The 20,473-nt window shown below is 41.7% G+C and overlaps 1 long non-coding RNA gene across 1 annotated transcript in view; it reads right to left on the reverse strand.

Annotated features, from left to right (window-relative positions):
- LOC141934449 (uncharacterized) overlaps positions 1-20,473 on the reverse strand; it is a 406,610-nt gene that overhangs the window by 260,154 nt on the left and 125,983 nt on the right. The window contains exons 3-6 of the long non-coding RNA XR_012626335.1: positions 20,030-20,256; positions 8,408-8,536; positions 7,597-7,744; positions 7,189-7,297 (exon numbers count right to left, since the gene is read on the reverse strand). This is a non-coding gene — a long non-coding RNA (uncharacterized LOC141934449). The remainder of the gene's footprint in view (positions 1-7,188; positions 7,298-7,596; positions 7,745-8,407; positions 8,537-20,029; positions 20,257-20,473) is intronic.

Here is a 20,473-nt window from a genome sequence, read left to right on the forward strand (position 1 = left end):
TGTAGGGTATAATGATCTGAATGAATATAGTAAGGTCTCTCGGCAGCTGAGATGGTGAAGTTGCTTTTAAAGTTTTCCTGCTGCAGATTTAAAGCCGCAGTTATAAAGTCTCTGCTGTGGGGGAGGAGAGGATGTCCCACAGGGAGCTAACGATGTTTTGAGAAACATGCTGAGGGCATGCAGCGCCCTTTAAAATACATTTTTCCAACATATGGTCACATGTCATATGCCACAATTCCACTATTCTTGGGCACAACTGTGCAGGATAGAAAAGTGTGCTTTATAGTCATAACATAGAGATATACAAACATGGCGGGTGGGCTCTGGGTGGCTCAGAGCACTGCCCTCTTTCCTGAACAGTAACGTCTCTTACTGCCTGGTACAGCCAGCCCTGCCCACTGTGGTTTTCCCGTGTCTGCAACATGAAGTTCTTTGTGGAAGGAAGGGACTCTCTTTTTCTTGTTCTTCTAGCAGCCAGCCCTCTGCTAGGATGTGAGATGATGTAAAGCCTTTCGTTTTCCATATCTGATGGGAACGGATCCACAGCCATGGTGCAACCACATGCGGGTTTGACTTGCTGTAATTATGGATTAATTATTTCAAGTCAACAGGGGAAGACCATGCAGTTCCCCTGGGAAAGGGTGTGACTGGGATGCAGCCATTAGATTTGTAAACTGCATAGGGTCCACAGGCTGGAGGCTATATCCTACTGACACTAGGCATTCATGCAGAAAGTTTGAAAGCAACATGGTGAAAACAGTGAATGACATAATCAAATAACTCTTAAGATTTATCAGAAGCATTTTTCATTTTTAGATTAAAAAGAAGAGATTTGTGCATTACTAGCCAAAGTGGGTGAAACTATTGCTACAGTCCTACCCTTCCCTTTTCTTTCTGCATTCATCTTCTTATATATTTCTTTGGCTTTTATTTAAATGAGTGCATGACCACCACTTCCTGTTAAAATGAGAATAAGACAGCAATTGCCAATGAATTTAGCAGGCACTTAGAAAGGACTTTGGAGCAAAAAGCGAGATTGGGATTTTGAAAGCAGCATAAAGAAATTTAAACTGACACATTTCTCCAACTGCTTTCTACTGAGAAATGCTCACCTCCCTATAGTCCTTCTTGTACTATTCAAGGCAATGCATGGGAAGGATATCTGCTAAATTCATCTCGATCTTGTAAACCTTAACTATGTGTCGTGGTACTACTCCTCCCTAAAAGTCTATATGGTATCTTTATACTGACTATGAAAGGAAAAGTCACTTAAGGCAAACTGAATAGGGAACAGCAGAATAAAATACATATATATGGCTTAGCTGCATTTATTACCATGATCATCTCTTGTTGCTATGGAGAGACAGGTTTTATATACGTGCCAGCAAAATCGGGTAATTCACTGCCAAGCTACCAACTACTGCAGAGATTTCAAAGATGGGTGGCAGAAGTTTCTCTCCAAAATGAAGGATTTTGAGGGACATAGGAAATTCATCTTTATTTGTCAATTTAAGGTTTGCTCAGTTATTTGAAATCACTAGATCTTTGGCACACCTAACATAATTAACTCCACCTGGAGTAATTATAATGAAGTCAACACAACACAGAATCCTCAAGTTTATGACATAATGGAGCTATTGTGGTGCTAATTTTTTTAATTTGATAATGTATTCCAGCAGATGCCACATATTAGAGCTCTTCTTTTCACTCTATTGGCATTGTCTAACAAAACAAAAAAAAGGCAAAAGGCAACATGGAAGACTGCCAGGAGAAAAAAGAGAAAAACAGTAAAAGACTATCTAAGGAAAGTTAACAGTGCACTGTCACAGTAGATACACAATATTCAGAAGCCACTGATCATATCCTCTGATCTCATGAAATTTTATGTGGGATTTCTTAAAATGTGCTTTTCAGCTTGGAAGTTCATATTTTCAAACTTCCTTCACACCTTTAGAATAGAAGAGGTCATTTCTGAGAAAATAAATCTTCTTCAAAGTGATACCACGATACACAAAAAAAAGAAGAAATGAGCTTAGTGCTACCAGCCCCCCAAGAGTTATGGTAGCTGGCAACCCTGCAACAAAGGCTGTTGAAGACAAAGCACCCAGCAAGTACCATGGGCTTCAAACAAAATGTGGTGTTAATGTAGATCCAGTGTCAAGTATTCCCTGGATTTCAGGAGGCTGGCAAGAAGTGGACCCAGGTGCACTGGAGTTTGTGGAGAAGAGAGACTGGCACAAGTGCACAAGGATGTTTTGTAGGCAGTGTTAATTGTAAAAATGTTAACAAGAACACAGGAGAGCACATTCTACCTAGTTCTCTGCCTGACCTAAAAAAATGCAGATTTATTCTTATCCACATTTTCCTTTATCAATGCAGCTCTGATTTGGGATCAGGTAGGACAATGCCTTTAACAATGGGCACAAAGGATGTCATTCAGCATTTCAGCAAACAGCACAGTGGTCTAATCTCCTACCAGAGTCCTGCTCCAACAAAATCAACAGGCTCATAACCTTCAGTCTTCCAACACTGCATCTTGTGATCCGTCTGCTATCAGCCTGAGCCACACCATAGCTTGCTAAATTAATACTTATGCTGGCCGAGCAGACATACCTAGAGCTCTCTACAATGCAGAAGAGATCCTACCAAGAGTGTAACACTATTGCGCTAAGCACAAGGAGTTCAGTTACCTGCATCCCATCCACTAAGGCTCCATCAGGCCCTTTGGAGGGCTGAGTGGCTCGGGTGAAGCAGCTGCTGTCTCAGCAGGGCAGTTAAAATATCCATGGAAGTTACTTGCTCATCAAAACTAAAATTCACTTTTTTTTCCCTATATTTTTGCCAATGACTTAATCTCACTCCTCTGCTCATTTTCTCCACAGCAAGCACCCCTCCCAGGGAAGAACTGACATCACTGGAAGAAAACATGGAGCACCTGACAACAAAGGACCCTGTACTCACTCCTGTTTTCCAGTGAAGAAAAAAAAAAATCTGGGAGCCCAAGATATGCTACTGATAGCAATCAGATTAAAGAGGTATATTTTCCTTATCAGTTTATCCAGCTGACTACTGATTTAAATATACCTGTTGTTTTTTGACATTTGTGTGAGCTGTCATCTCAGGCATGTATTTCAATAGAATTACTAGCTCAATATACAGAGCTGCTTTACTGTTGTGTGTACCTGAATGCATACTTGAATTCTAAATAGGTAAATATTTAATAAAAAAATCTCAACTATAAGAAGTAGAATGACAGTAAACAAAAAACAAGAATCAAACCCCAGAACTGTCCTCATAAATCCACTCAAACTCCATAACAACCTGGTGGGCGATCGTTGGTTATGTGACGTACATTTGACAGCTCAATCTAGCTCCCACTGGACCAGACCACTCCTAGTAGATTTCCACTCCCTCTGCAACTTTGGCTCCCAACCTCTGGTTACTGCAGCAGCAACTCCTGCATTCCCAGCACTGCACCGAAGCGTCCCTCCAGCTCCCTCTGCCACAGCCCAGAGGTCAGTAGACCTCTGACCCCCAAGGAGCCGCTTTCCACTCTCGGCCCCACAGAACTGTCAGATGATGTGACTACCTGAAGGGAGGGGAAGAGGGCACTGAAGCTACTCTCCACTGAAAGTACATCCATAAAACACGAGACAATCCCACGGTGGGAAATAAAGCACTAATGCAGGGCATACAGAAAACACTATCTAGCTCAGACAGAAGTTGTGGGCTTAATGCAGGAATTAGTGGGTGAAATCTTATGTCCTGTGTTATGCAGGAGCTCAGACAAGATAAATGGTTTCTTCTGACCTTTGTATCTGCGAATCAGTAATTGGGCACTTTGCTGGTGGTATAGCACATTCCTGTAGCCAAGATCTCTTCTTGAAAGATCTCTTGAGAGATGTCTCTCCTGCAAGGAAGTCCAGTGCAAGAACAAAGGCATCCTAGGATTAGCAGAGGATACATTTTCCTAGGTAAAGAAAAGGCTCTAAATCAGATTAGTAACATGCTTGATGTTTCCCATGGGAATTCCCCCTTCCTATTCCCTAATCCCACCAAGTTTATCCAAGATATAATTAGAGGAAGTGATACATATTTAATTAAATCAGTATCTCTGTGGGAACTGAATGAATCTGGAGATCATTTCTGGCGATGGGAAATGGAGACTTTCTCTGCTTCTACTGATGACAAGCATCGTAACTTGCTTTTGTGAGAGAGTTTGTGAGTGATCTGAAGAAGTCATATCCAACTATTTGGATGTGCAGTTCATGTCATCTCTCAGGTCACCTTCTGCCTTATCACAGAGTTCTTCTGCCTTATTATTATATGACTGACATGTATCTGGTCACATGTTGTTGGTACAAGCAGGGCCTTGTCACACAAAGGGTACAAAGCATGTGACAGAGGCATTTTAGCCATATGACAGATAATATTTGTTTATGTGACAGAGGAAGAAATACAGGATCCCAGGAAAGAGAGTCAGTTGCATATAAAGGTGGCAAGAATTCATTTCAGCCCAGCAAAAAGTTATTCACCTTGCAGCCTGCTTAACAGATGCCCAGCCTTTCCCTCTTAGGACTGGACACCTGGATATATGGCCAGCGACGGGGCCATAGCATGGAAGATTTTTTGGAAATCCAGCTTAGTTGCTTCAAATAAGCCCCCTGGTTTGCAAAGTGCATACAACATGGCTCCACCGAGCCACAATGAACACAACGTGCTCAGTTAGTTTTACACCTCACTTCTCTGACACAAAACTCTGCTGAATGCTTAGGGTGAGAAAAGTGGCTGTATCACAGACAAGGTTCTCACTTGCAGGCCTGATTAGCACCTTGACAACACATAAACCAGTTTTACTACTGCTCCATGAGCAAATCAGAAGTGTGGCCATATCCCTCTGGTTGGCCTTGGCTCCTTCCTGGCCACCAGCTTCACAGGACACTGAAACAGATGCTGCTGAAGGAAGAGGGCAGCTGCCCTGTAATGATGAAGAGGAGCCAGCTGCAGTTCCCAGCTGTCAGGGAAGACAGAGCAAGCGTGGAGATCTGGAAAGAAGGATGTCTGTTTTGCCCTACTCCCAAATGTGTTTTCAGACATGAGTGAATTAAACTCCTGTGGAAGCCATGTTCTGAAGCCAGGCAACATAAAGGAGGAATTACAGTTGTTGGGAGCATGAAAGGGAGGGAAAAAGAAGATGTCATTTGACACTTTAGAGTGTATATCTTTCTGTCAGACACACAATTGGTGTCATAAAATTCACTATGAATAATATTTACATATACCACATAAGCTTGACTAATGCTTTTTCAGAAAATCAAAAAACCATTTTCACCCCTGTGGAGCTTTCACACCCTCTGATCTCATCCACGGTCAAACTGCTTGACCCTTCTCCATGCAGAAGAAATCACAGCTTCACAAGACCTACAAGACTACACTGAGATCAGGACCAGCCTGGAGCTTACTGAAACAAGATCTTTACACAAGATGGGCTTAAAAAACACTAGCTGCCACTGGTGACAAAAATGCAGGAATATTTATGTAATTTTCTGTAATATCTCTTGACTTCAGCACTTGCACTCCTGTCCTCAGTAGAAGTTCATCACCTTGCCACTGAAGCACACTACATTATTGAGCAACCACAAAACAGAGGGAGAGAGAAAAACAATGTTATTGCTCCCAAGGCTGGGTCAGGTCACCACTTAAAAAAATCACCACTACATTACCAGGAGTGTAGACAGGACAAAAGCTGTGTGCAAAGTTATAACAGAAAGAGCAATCTGGCCCAGTAGGAAGCACTCAGGAATAGCTCAGAAGCCCCCATTGTCATTCAGGTGCATTTCAGAGTATGAATTAATTAGCAGAAGGTTTTCAGAAGAGAATTGAATCCTTCATTGGCAGTTCTCAATGTGAAAGACCTGTCACCATGGCTGAGAAAGTGACTCAGAAATGAAAATGAGAAAGAGACAGAGAACTGCCACAATATCCAACTCCCCCTTCATCATCAACCCATCAATCCAGTCAGCCAGCAAATTCTGCTTTTAAATGTTATTGGTCACATACCATTACGTAACTAGTATCATATCATATTACTCCAAACTACACCCTGTTGTACACCTAAGTGACAGAGCATCTCTTAATGTAACACGGAGTGGAACAAATACAGGAAGAAAAGATACCGACTTATGGATTGCATGCCCACTACCAATTTATGGAGTGATTACCCAAACTGATTCATATTTTTATTTTTAATACGATTATATTTCCTGCTACTTTTACCCTCCTCCACATTCTTCCTTCCAGCTCAGATGCTTTTTTTTTTTTTTAATTCACCAAACAGATGCAAAAGCTGATATTTCTCTGCCCACATTTCTCTTGCAACCCTGCAACCTTGTGCTTAATGAGGAGGAGTTTTAATAGAAGGATAGAGAGGTTATATTGGCTAACGGAGAAAAAAAAACTGGATAAGAAAAAGATCAGGTTTCCATGGAAACAGAGCCACATCCTATAATACTCTTGACTTTATGCATTTATTTATTTATTTCAGCTATATCCATTTCTAAGAAATAGGTTTAAAAATGTCCAGGAATTCAGAGTTCAGAAAACTCTGTTTTTAAATAGGGTCCGGACCCTCAGCTGCTATAAATCAGTGAAGCTTTGCTGAAATCAGTATGGCTAATGGCACCATCATGATTTACACCACTTAAGGATTTGGCCCAAGTGCCCCATAGAGAAATTAAACATAAGAATATGAACTGTGAGACAAGAGATTAGTCAGAAGATCTGCGCAGTAAGGAAGCTACCACAACATGGGATTACATGGAGGTTACAGATAACTGCCCTCCCTTGAGGTGGCTCTTCAGAAAGGATAGTTTTTATGTAGGTCCCCTGCTTGTACAGGGAGGGTAAGGGAAGGTGCAGACCTCAGCATGCAGGTAGAAGGGCAGCAGGCAGGTCTGGCTAGCCATGCAAAAAATAACACAGCGTTAAGTTGGTATACACCTCCATTTTCCATCCTAGCCCTAAAATATCTTTGAAGAAGAAGAAGAAAATGTTCTTAGGATTTTAAAGATATGTTGATGGAACTGTCTTTCAGTTATCCATTGATCAGTCAGTTGCATACATATTTCTCCCTAAGCATTTAATGTCATGACATGGTATTTTATGAGGAGCAACATATTTCAGTTTTACCTGGCAGTCAGTGCAACGCTGTGTTGGACAGATGCACTCAGAAAAGACTTTGGAAACTGCAGCACCAGGCTGATGAGTTCACCGGGGTTTTAAACTTCTTTCTGCAGAACTAAAATAAAAACAAAATCCAGTTTTGCTAGAATCTAACATGGCCATAATCTGACACCAGAACTGTTTCCCACCACCCACATTTGAGGCCGCGAAACAGATCTCACACCCCATGTGGAGTTTTTGCAGCTGAACTTTGTTTTCCCAATGAGCTCAAAGTTAAGCCCAGATCTGCTGAGAAAGTTGATTTTTGGAGCCTTTGAAACCTAGCTCCAGATCTAAATCGTCTGACTCTGGGTTTGTGTGAACTATTTACCACCTAAAGGTAGGAGGGAGTGATGTAGTGTAAGGGGCACTGACCTTTAAGATGCACGATGAGCAGGAAACTTTCTCTTCTCATCCAGGCTTGTCTATCTTTCTGTGCCTGGAGAGCATACCAAGATCAGGAGCCTTATTTGCTCTTTTTTCACCCCAATTCATTTGGCAGAACTTGGAGAGTTAGTTTGATCTGAAAAAAGAATATAAATTACTTTTGACTTATCTCCTCACAAAGGAGGAAAAGTGATTCCTTACAGCTCCATAAAACAGAAAAGTACAACCAGGGAAGGATATATGTCCTTATGCTGTCGCTTCAAGGTTCTATTTTCTCAAGCACCACGACTCACCCTACTATAGTGATGGCCACCTGTCAAGGACATTAACGTCACTGCAGAAGAGACCCCAGGAAGGTATTTGGCGTAAAACCCCAACTGTAAAACAGCAGGCACGGCTCCCCTCATCAGTCAGCCTGGCCATCTGATATGGTTTGCTGAGCCCAGCCAGGGTGGGAGCCTGGCAGAGCCCTCCAGCCCGCTCCTGTGCTCCCGATGGCAGCAGGGGCTACCTGACCCCATGACTCAGACCCGGCCACGCTCCCCTCGCTGCCCAGCGTGCCCGCTATCAGTACACATTTAAACAAGCCCTTCTGCAGATCTCAAACCCATTCATTTTACAGTTTCCCTCTGACAAGAAGGCGAAGCATCTCTAACGTGCATCAATGAAGGTGGTGCCAGGGAGGCCGGAGGAGCCAGGCAGGAGGAGGCACAATGGGGAAACACCTCGCCCTAGAAATCAAAGGGCTTGTAGGAACATTGCAAACCACCACCTCAGCCACATGCAGGCAGAACTCAACTTTTTTTCTGGCCGCTTCTTCCCTGTGATCAAAGGCGGCAAAGAATTCCCTTTAGCAGAAGAGGCGTGTGAAGGGTTTCCTATCGACTGGCTGCCTCAGCGACTGTCTCCTGCATTTCATCACTTCAGGCTGGGGAGAGGGAGACAAGGAGAGAGAGAAAATCCTGAGGAAACCCTACCATTCTCTCATTAAAACTTTGGGTTTTCATTGTAAAACTGCATTCTCTTTTTTAAAAAATTAACATTTAACAACAGGAGTGAAAAATTTTACTAAAGAATAGCAATATTAAAAGAAAAGTAATAAAATGTTTCATCCCACATCACACACAATTATCCTGGTTGCACAAAACACTATTTTTTCTTTGATCAAGCTCTTACAGGATTCCTATTTTAGTTCAACTCTAGCCAGTAATTCCTTTCCAATTTTCTAAAAAATTCATCCAGTTCTAGTCTGTAACAGTCTACCACCAGTGTCTCACAGTAAGTCATGAGAACTTGCTGCATTATCCCAAGTTCTCTTCAAAGTCAAGGAACCATGGAAAGAAATATGTTATTGGTGTCACCTGAGATCTTTTTTCCTTGATTTTGTTTTTCAGATCTCTCTGTCTATAGGCTCCCATCAATTGTAATAATCTTTGTTCACCAGTAGCTTAGTAGATGTGATTACATTCTTAATAAGAGTACCCTCCTAAATTCTGATGAATATATTTTGCATTATGACACTTTTCATATGTATTATTTTCAAATGTTAGGAAAGTAAGTACATTCTTTTTGTTAATGAAAGCATGTTAGATTTGCTGTAAGCCTCTTGGAAAAAACTACTGTTTCTAAAATTTCTAATACCATAATTCGCCTCTTCAGAATCTCTGTTGAGATGATACTGCACATAATTCTCCTCCTTATAATCAATCTTTGGTTGGTTCAGACTTGTCATTTGCCTGTCTCTGGGCTCTTGAGACCATTCTTCATGCAGTCTCTGATAGTGCAGTCACTGTTTTGGTGGGGAGTAGACAGTGGAATTCCAGATGCCCAGACTGCTTTGGGTGATGGCAATACAAACATCTACTAACTGGCCGAACTCCTCTTGGCATCAGTTACCCAGCCATGACTTCATGGATCCAGAACAGGAGGAGGAATCCACATGGTGCAGTTTATCCCCAAATTACTTCTTGACAATTTACGCAGAGAGCATGACAGAACAAGTGGGATTTCTGTGGCATAAATGTGGTGGGCTCTTTTATCCCTTTTGAACTAGGATCATTGGTATGAAAACATTTGACAAAACTGGTGTTTGCACAGTGTTTGCCGAGATTGAAAAAGGGCAGGTGACAGCTGCATTCCCTTTGCCTAAATGTTAGGATTACTTGCTTTCAAGTGCTTCAAACACAGAGTTTCCAGGAGAACATGCTACTTTTACACAGTCCATTATACTACATTAACAGTGTCCTAATTAGGACTGTGTTTCAGCTTTCTGAGATATTGAGCAAGACACGAATGCAGGAAGAGCTCAGGGATATATGTGTGGGTTATGACTGATTTGCAGCTATCATCTGAGTCATTAAACATAGGTAAAAGAATACATGAATCTTCTTGCTTCTGAGATAATTTGAGTTCAACTTCCACACAGTGATCTTTGGTCAGCACGTTGCATATGAACTCTGGTACAGCATCGACAAATTTTCTCTGTAATGTGCTTATTTTTCTCTTATTCTTTGTTCAAGAATCTATTTAAGCTTGACTTTGTTGACCTGCTAGAAAAAAAAGTGTTCTTTGGTGTGGGACTTGCTGTTATGCTCTTGAAAAGACTGTTTGCCTTGGATCTACTTTGCATCTCTCAGCAGTTTTTATCGATATCTCCTGGTAAACTTTAAAAGCTGCATCAGTTCTGCAGGACTTTCTTCATCTTCACACAGTGCTGACAACCAGGCATATAGTGCATAAGCTGTGAAAATGCCCTGTTACTACCATTTATTCTCTGGAACAGGCTCATCCTAATCAGATGGCAAGAGGATGTTTTCAGCAGCACTTGCAGTCTGTACTATGCCTCTATTGCCTTGTGTGGTTTTTATATGGACTCACTGAACCACACTGGTGCCCAGAGAACAAATCCTATTCAGCATATTACTTTGCTCATGTCCATCTTTGGACAACAATTAACATCATTACCAAAAAAATTGCAATGTATTGTGTAAAAGTTAATTTCCTGAGATCTACATCAGCTATTTCTGCTACCATCTGGTCATATTCCAATGAGGGAGGGTCAGTTTCAAAAGCATCACTCTGTTCTTCTTGAAATCACCACGCACTTCCTTCCTTATCTTTGTTGCTGTCATCAATATCTCCTCCCAGGACTTGCCAGCTAGCAGTCAGACAGGTGGATTATATCTATTCAGCTCTTACCCTGTCTATCCAACTGTTTGCAAGCAATTCCAATGAAAGTTCAAAAGCTGGTTGGTATTTCTGAATACTAGAGAGCTACAGATCTACCAGAGTTAGAAATTATTCATTTTGCCAAGTCTATTGTGTCATACAATGCTTCACTGCTCAACAGCTAAGTAGCACCTACTCCTAGTTCAAGAATAAATCCCTTCGTAGCACTTAAAATATATCTTTATTTGGCCTTTCACCAGTTACTAATCTTTTTTTTACTGAAAACACTTCCGTTCAAACAGAATGTCTCCCATTTTTATGATGCATGTGGACATTTGGGAAGCTTTCTAGTAAAGATATGGTTTCCTTATGGTGCAGAAGTTCAATTTATCACTTGCAAAGAGGACTCACAGAACACAACTCTGTCCCATCCACCTTGCTTAAATGTCCAAAATAATCCCACCATAATGTGGACTATACCAATGTCAGAAATACAGAAATTCTGGCAGGTTCCACTACCGATGTTTTCCAGGTAATCATGTTTTTAGGTGACAGAGAGACACTCCAAGGACATTGATGATTTGTGAAAATCAGTCATTACAGAAAACTCCACTGAAAAGTACTTGTCATGTATCATCATAAGCATTACAGATGTATTTAAGTGCTTCTCTTCCACGTGAACAACTTCCAAAACTGAAAGGCAACAGTGGCTCTGAGCAGGTTTAAGAAGGGCATACTGCAAATTCATGCTCTGCAGTGACAGTGCATTTGCATGTGGATCTTCTGAAGTCGTCTAAATCATTCACGTCTCCCTTGCTAATTTGGAAGAATGTCCACTGGCTCCCTCTTCTTCTCTGCTTATCTCCATAGATGTGACATTTATTCTCCAAACCTCCAATAAAAACACTGTCTGTATTGTAAGCTGCACAACAATTCAGCAGCTCAAGTAAATAAAAACAGTAGTAGCAGATGTACAAATGAAATGGCATCCAATTTCATTTCACCGACCATCTTGGAAAAGCAACTCATGCAGAAAGGTTATTGCACACAAAAAGACTGAGTTATATGGATAAATCTGTTTGACTCAGAATTAGCAATAGTTATCAAGCTGGTTAAGCACTACCAGGTAAACACAGTTGGTCAAGTGCCTGGAGCTGTCACTTTTCCCACCGTGCGGAGGGGGAGCAAGCCAGAGAACAGAAATGGAAAGGCAATAAGCTCTTTTTCTCACCCCAAATTGTCTGCTTGCTCTTTTCTATTCCTCCTGTGCAGGTGCTTGAAAAGTACTACAGAGAGGCAAACTCTCACATTTTGGATCTGCAAGGAGACATTGTTTGATTTTTTTAAAGGGTGTAAAGTCCTTCTCAAGAAAAGGCATCCCTTGGAATTTTTTCCTGACTGCTTTTTAGTGTCTTCCTGGATAGAAATGCAGCTCCCTCTTTTCTAGGCTTTGTTTTGGTATTGGAATAAAGAAACTTGGAAAAAAACCTCTTTAATTTGGAATACAAACACCGTCTTCAATGCTTAATGCAGTGTAACAGATCCAGTTTAAAGTGCAATCACGTTCACCTTTCCTGAGAGCCCTCATGTGGATGGATAAGCTTTGCACTGGCATAGTCTGTTCAGACCTTGCTTGGCTGGAACCATTGGAAAACTTTGTGAAATAACCAGGGCATACAGAAACCTGATCACAATAATCTGATGACTACATGCATAAACCGTCGCGGTAAGCTCAGCAACCCATCTACCATCATCTCAGCCTTCAGTGGTTGCATCTCTACAAACACAGAATCAGGGTCAGAGGTAACTAGCTACACTGCCATCAACTGCTAATTTCCAAACGATGTTCCTGGGAGCATGCCCTTTGGGGGAGTTACAAGTAATTTATAACCATTTATCTCCCTGTAGGCAACAAAAAAACACCATTAAGGGACTAAAAACTGCTCGCTCACTTCCTCCTCCTGGTAGGTGCAACTGAACATCACACAGGAAAACATGGCTGCTCTTGTGATTCCTTCAGTACCAAGTGTACACAGCATTAACAACACATGTGGCACCACAGAGTTTCAGCTGCGTTGCAGAGTCCTTATCCTAAGCGGTAGCTGGTACTCTATGCCATCTGTGGTGGCTCAGCATGAGTCCTTTATGAATTAAACTATGCGTATGGTGACTGTACATTTTCTTCCAGTTCCTACCTGGGTGCTTTCTACAGATTGAGCATCTTTTAACCCAATGTAGTTTTTCCAGAACTTTACCCTTCAGTGAATACCTGGTTAGCTCCTGCTCTCTTCAGCTGTTGTTTCTGCTGTTTCTGGGCAGGGTCCTACTGCATCCCCAGTGTTGTCAACCAGGCATGCCCTTCCCACGCACAGGCTGTTTTCCAGGGGGGATTTCTTCCTCAGTCATTCTCTCATCTAACCTCCAGGACACCTACAAGTAGCTAGTCTGCACTTCACACTCCTCCATTTTTGATCCACTGTTTTAGCAATATTTCTTGAAGTCAGTCATCTGCCATTAAGGAACATCCCCACTTCAGAGAATTAACCTTTTTAAAGAGAATATCTTCCTGCTTTTCTCCTGGTAACTCTAGTACAACCAGGTCCAAAGTTTTATCAGGTTTTTTATGCTCCCTTGCATGTGGGTCGTGATTTTCTCCTATTAACCCATTCATTAAGTGCCTTTTCAAACCAGTGTCTCTCTCCTGGCTCAGCACTGGCCAGGAGCTGGGTCCAGGACTGGCACAGCAGGTTATGAAACATGTGAGCCACTATCCTGCCAGGCAGTATGGCAAAAACCCTATGAACACATCTTGATAATACACATAGAAACCTATCCCAGGTTTTCCTTTCCGGTCCTAATGTGCCACTCTGTCTTTTTTTCCTCACTGCTCCCTCTGCCTGCACTAGGGAATTATCTTATTCTGACTGTTCTTATAATTATTTAATATCCATGACCCTTAGCTTGAAGATTTTGGTAAAAGGGTAACTATTCAAACCAACTGGTGCTCATTTTGGTAGCCCTGCTTCTTCAGGGGAAGCGATAGCTCAGAATCTGGCCAGCTTTCATAGGTGTCAGGCTCATCTCATGGCCACTATCTTTTTTTATTTTGGTGAAACCACTTTTACCATCTTGGAGGTACATCAGCTGTGGAACTGGATAAACTTGTCTAGCCTCCCTTCAAACTCACTGCGAAGTGTTAGCATCCACAACTTTCTCTGGCACGGAGCTGCACAGATGTGTTTCTGCCCACTGCATGAGGAAACACCCACCGCCTTTTGTTTGGTTTGAGCCTAGCTCTCCCTAGCATCACTCCATGTGCCTTAGCTTTCCCACTGGCACAAAAAATATATTATCAATTCTTATCTGCCTTATCCATGACTTTCAAGATTTTCTCATCTCTTCTCCAGACTGAAAAGTCCTAGTTTATTTAGTCATTACATATCTTTAACCACCCCCATTGCCTCTGAATCCTTTCTAGTTCCACTACATTCTTCCTCAGACAAGAAGATGAGAAATGCATATAGTATTAAAGACAGGAGTGAACCAAGCTTATCTGCTTTGTTCTCTAATCCTTTTTTTGGCAATCCCTAACATTTTATTTGTTTTTCCACCAAAAAAAAAGTGAGCATTTCCACCAAAAATTGAGCTTATGTTTTGAAGGATCTGTCAAAACTCCAAGATCTTACTCCTGAGGAGTAACAGCTCAGAGCCCATAAACGTACAGCCTGATGTTGTTTTTCCCTATATACACATCCTTTCACAGCCTACAGTGTGGAAGCTACAGCAGAAATAACATGGGAGTGTCCTGAAAGGGGCCAGGAGTCAGGGTTGCTGCTCTCTGGCTCCATCTGCAGAGTAAAACAAATGGACTAAATCCAGTTACGGATTTGCAGTAAAATGGGATGAGGCCACAGACATAGGTGTTGGGACAATTCACATCCCACCTCCTTCTCTCACAGGCAGGAGAGGAGTGAGCAGATTCCACCCACATACCACCACCACCAGAGAGCTCACCAATTCCTGTGTGGTAGATATGACACAAACACTTCAAAAACAACATTTTACCTCAAGAAGAGCTTACAATCTTAGGAGACAAAGGAAGGCGAGGTAAAGCATAGGGATTGAAGCGACTTCCAAGGACACACAACAAGTCAGAACAAAACCAGGAGAGGCAGCTCCACCCCTAAGACATGTAAGAGTTATTTTTTCTGCCTACCATGACCAGGACCAAATAAAATATTAGGGGAATTTGGCTAACCATTTGTTCTTCTAAAAACAAAACCTCAAGCTGGTAGATAACAAAAGATTTCTATACAGAGGTCACTTTTCTGTTGTTGCCACCCAAACCCCCAGTCTAAATCACCCAGAGCCAAGCTCTGCTCTTGTGCCCTGCTAGACAGAGGATTGCCCAGCATGTGTCAAAACCACAGACTTGGAAAATGAATGGAAACTTTGCCTATAGCCAATAGGAGTGAGGCTAGCAAATTTGGGAAAGAAATACACTTATAAATATTTAAGATATAATTTTCTTTTCATATTCTTTTCTTTTTTTTCTTTTTCACCCCCCACTCTTCTCTCATCCCCTCCCTATCCTTCGCCACCTCAGTAGACTTAGCAAAACACCTGTGCCAAGCAACTTCGAGCAGAGCCGTGGCACAAATTCACAATGTGCAGGAGCCAAGAAAATATCTCCATTCCAAGCTGCGTGCATGCGTAGGCGGACTCGAGGTGTCATATCGGGCTGTCGAATAAAGCATGAGAGCACAATAGTGAATCAAAACCTTTTAAATGAATTGTTTTGTTTTCGTTCACTGCCTGGTAGGTGCACCTGTGCTCCTTCTCCACTCCAGATGATATACATCTTTGTTTTCCTATTTAATATTCAGCACATGAGACACATACATAGAAATAGAAAAATAAAAAGGGTGAAAGCGGGCAGAGAAAACAGATTTTTTTTAAGGTCACTTCAGAATTAAATCTTAAGCATAAGGTCATGCACACAGGAGCCTGGAAAGACTGGGTAATTATGCGTAAGGCTTGCATAATAAATAAAAGCAGTGGGTAGGAGATGGTGGCACTGAAGATTGGGAGAAAAGGGGCTGCATCTCATGCACTGTCAGTGGGACCGCGGGTGTCCATAGCATGAGCAGGTGCAAAGGTGATACTTCAAGTTTAATAGGGGAAAGGGATCTGTCTGGTGTCTCTTGTGACTATAACACATTTCTCCCAAGGTGCAGATGAAACATATTGTAGCTTCTGTTGTCCTGATGCAGGTGAATGTGCATAAAAGACCATAAAAGTAGTCAGTTACCCTACAGGTGTCTTGGTAAAACAAGATGCCATCATACAGAATGAAAGCAATAAAAATCAGAGAGAGGGAGAGGGAAGGGTTTCTGCAAACACAGGCTCCCTCATAACCAGTGAATCCTTTTTGCCTCTTTTCTTTTGCTAGCATGCAGTGTCAGGAATCAAACGGAACTGTCCTTTTGGCAGCAGCTCCTGCTAGATGTGAGCAGTGAACTTGCCCTGCCCTCCAAGATAAAAGTCTAAAAAACTGAAATGGAAGCTGCTCCTAAGAGCACAAGCTGTTAGAGCAAACTAAACTGGAACCATGATGTTTGCTTTTCCCTTTAGGATATCACTACAGTATTTTGCAGTGATGGCTTCAATATCCTAAGGCCCTTGAACATTGGAGGGAGGGATCCTAAGTTTTTTCTATTGACTTCAGCAAAGCCCTTCTCTGAATAAGATCTAGGAGTTTAGTTGACTTCCTGAAGAGGTTAGTAAGCTATTTTCAGTATTGTTAGTATTTAGCTGAAAGTAAGATCCTTTAAAAGCCTTATATAAGAGGATGGTTCTTAGGCTTAATTCCTTCTAACCACCATACTGAAAGACCAAGTCTGACAGGGCAAGTGTAGGTGACAGTGGCACACATGAGAAATCTCTCCAGGGACTGAGGGAAAAACCGACTACAGTTACAGGTCTTTGTTCTGATACACACTAAGATTTAAGTTAACTAGTCCTGACACATCATGGACCTATATATCACACCAAGTCACTACTGCCAATCTGGTTTTCTTCTGGGACCCTGAATGAGTACCCATCTTATGCCTTTCCACGTGCTCACATTTCAAGAAAAGGATTGGGTGAAAGCCACCAAACTAGCTAAACTAACTGCAGAGGGCAAAGGAAATGTGACTGAGCCATACTCTACATTAAAAGCAGGTAATGTTTTGGACGGTATAAAGGCACAAAGATTTAGAAGGGATGCAGTTACCAGTGTTCATTTGGGAATGAAGTGCACCTGAAGCTGTGCCCTTCAGCAATGTGCTGTGTTGAAATGGAAATTGCTAATTATAAACCCACTCTATGGGCTAATAGAGTAGAAGTCACCAGCATCCTTATTGCATTCAGATGGTAAGTAGGTTGGTACCGTGCACTTGGTTATAGTTGACCTTTATGTTCTTGTCCACTAACAAAAGGCATCTTTCATCAGGGAAGGGCATTCAGCCTTTGAGAAGCTGCCTTCCATAGATACATCATGCACTCCCCACAAAAAGCAGGCATTAGAGCTAGTGGTGGCCCAAAAAAAGATTACAGTACAGTAAAAAAATATGGGGTCAGAGATGAGAGAGTGCATAGCAAGGATTTTCTCACTAACAAAATGAAAGCTTCAGTATTTCACTTCAGAGAGCAGGGGCCAACAGAAGTACATCCTCTCTTTATCACTTCAGTAGGCAGAGGCATTATTAAGGTCACTGAGGTGTAAGGATGGGAAGCTGGAGGCCTGAAACTGTGCCTCTGTGTACTTAAAAACGTAGGCTTTTAAGGGAGTATCAGCAGGTAGCAGCTGCTTTAAATTATATATATATATAAAGAGGCAGAACTGAGAAGCAATTACTTAAAGAGAGACATAAGATGAACCCAAAACAGGGAAGCCCCTTCCACCTTGGAGCAATATGTGAAGATGCATTTCAAGTGTCCCCGACTCTGTTCATGCTGTTACATGATAATTTGTAAGGGAATCTGAAAATAATTGCTTTGGCTTTGGTGGTGACAGAGCATCTGGTACTGTCCAGCTGAAATTGCCTCCTTACTTTCTTCTTTCTTGATGTCTCTGGCAATGTGGTTCAGTTGTTTCCATACTTGTCCTCTGATGCCTGTATTTTTGACTCTCACAGTATTAACAGGAACACACACAACACTCAATAAAAAAATCTTCAAATCCTGTTGAGAGGCCTTCATTAAAATTCTATTAATATCTGTTTGTCTCACACTGTGAATAAATTGTTAACACTTCCATGTTCTTCTAAACAAAGCCAAAAATAAAGCAACATCTTTCTGAAAAAATGCTTGACACATACAAGAACAGCCAAGTTCTTGATGGAGCATGCTACTTTTTTGTTAAGGGGTCTACTATTGAATATTCTGGCAGCTTAAGATGTTCATCTAAACAGTAAGTGCTGTGATAATGGATGCGACATTTCACAATTTAGTTGGGGATCTGCCTACATGAGATGCAGATACTGAGAAAAGGAGGACAGATGGAAAAAACAAAACAGTTCTTCAGGCCCCTGACTTTCTCTAGCTCCTGAGTATCTCCATAACCCTTGGAGTGAGATCATAAAGTTCCAGATAGGTTGAAAAAAAATCCTAATTTTGTAAATTCTGTGTATTTAAAAGCTTTCTCCTTTCTCCACTGTCCTTCATAGGCAGCACAACTTCTGCCCCTGGTTTACAGTAGAGTATAAAAGGAACACAAGTGGAATTTTCTAGCAGCACTCCCATGTGCCTTTAGTATTTTGCAGAAGAAAAGGAAAACTTTATCCAATGAATTACATAGTAGTTTCTCTGAAAAGGCTAAGCTAAGCAGGAGAAACTGAATACTGGCCAGGTGACTCAGAGGTCAGGAGTCTTCCGTTTCACATAAGATGTAAAGTTCTTCACAGAAGTCTGTATGTAACTTAAGAGAGTCTTACTGCAGTTTTAGCAGTTCAAGAAACAACACATCTTTCCAATGCAAAAGTCTGAGCAAAAATTTCATTATTCCAGAGAAGTGTTGCTCTGATAGGCAAAATTGGAATTATTTGGCCTTAGCTAAGCAACACAGGGATTCCCCTTATCCTTTCCCAACTTTTTTATATCTCCAATATTTGTTCATTTGTCCTGTTATCTGCTTAGGAGAAGCTCTCTTCCATATTTTTCCCCTTCTCACTCTTTTCTACCCTCTCTTCTCTTGCTCCACAGAAGTTGCTAGTTTAGTATGTGTGGTAGTGTCAGCTTAGCCTGTGGTAGAGGCGTGGTTGTCCCAGACTGCTCAAAGAGGCTTTCATGTGTTTTCTCAACAAATCTGACTGGATCTCAAATCTGATTATTTTTAGAGCTCAGGAGGTCTGAATATGGACAGTTCATGTGCAAACCATACTTCACTCTCCTCCAAGCATCTGGTGCAGTGGTCTGGCAGGGTTGAGATCAGCACTAGAAACTAGAGCTAAATCCAAGAAACTTTTTGCCACAGATCAACATGAACCCTTCAAGAATACTTACTCTTGACCTTTACGCTAACCTGAAGAATATGCTCAGTGAAGTTCTTTCGTGACATTGGGCTTTACAATTTAGATCACCAGTAGGACTTTGCTGCCAAGCCAGGGAAAATGTTACCTAACTGCTTGCCTGATTTACATTGACCTGAAACAACTTCAGAGTTTGTCAGGAGTTTGTGAATAGACTGACACAATCGAAGGAAAGCAAAAGATCTCACCATGCATGGTTTGACTCACCACTGCCTCAGGCAAAACCTAAATTCCTATGAATATTAGAAAGATGTAAAACCTTAAAAGAAATCAAGAGGCCTGCCCTTCATTCACAAAGATGATCCTATGCCATGTTTGGCACCAGTAGGACCATTTGCCTGCTAAAATACACTTCCCACTAGCTCTCTTGGTTTATTGCCAGGCACTGCTTTGCACACACTGTCAGGTTACAAAAGTCTGCAGAGGACTTAGTACACTGGCCATCAACAGAGTGTTTGGTCATTCACACAGATGATCAAAACACATCTAGAAATGTCAGCAATGTCAGCCTAGCAGCCTGCATGCATATATCAGGACCCCATAAACCTAGACTCTGTGAATTAAATAGAGAGGAACTGTGGTTTTTTTCACCTCTTTTCAGCCCACAAAATACTCCAGATCTCATTACTACTTTTAAAGATGGTCGAATTTCTCACTGTAAAACTAGCTACTGCACCTACTTCCTCAGGTCCAGCAGGATTCACTGTAAACATTTCCAGTCCATCCACACACAGTAATTTGGCCTTGGAGAAATTTTCCACATCAATGAATACACTGCTTCTTTTCTTCAGTGTTTCCAGTTATATATTGAAGGAGTGTTTTGTTCCCAAGGTGTTTCCCAGGAAGGTTACCTTGCAGAGGAGAAGTGGGGGTGGAATCATGGCTTAAATCCTCCAATGTGTTGCATCTACAACAAAGTAAAAGCAAAGTAAAATACAAAAGAAATGGGAAATGAAATATACACCTCATGCATTTAACATAACAAGAGTTAGAAAAAACCCTGGGCTGAGATTTTTCCAATCCTGACAAGGGTGTGGCAAGCTGCAAAGCAGGGGGAGGGCAGGTATTTTTTCAGGAATTTAGTCAGCATGGTGCTGCTCCCCAGTGAGGCAGCCCAAACACTT

The sequence above is a fragment of the Strix aluco genome, chromosome 1 (genome assembly GCF_031877795.1).
Source record: "Strix aluco isolate bStrAlu1 chromosome 1, bStrAlu1.hap1, whole genome shotgun sequence".
NCBI classification, from domain to species: domain Eukaryota; kingdom Metazoa; phylum Chordata; class Aves; order Strigiformes; family Strigidae; genus Strix; species Strix aluco.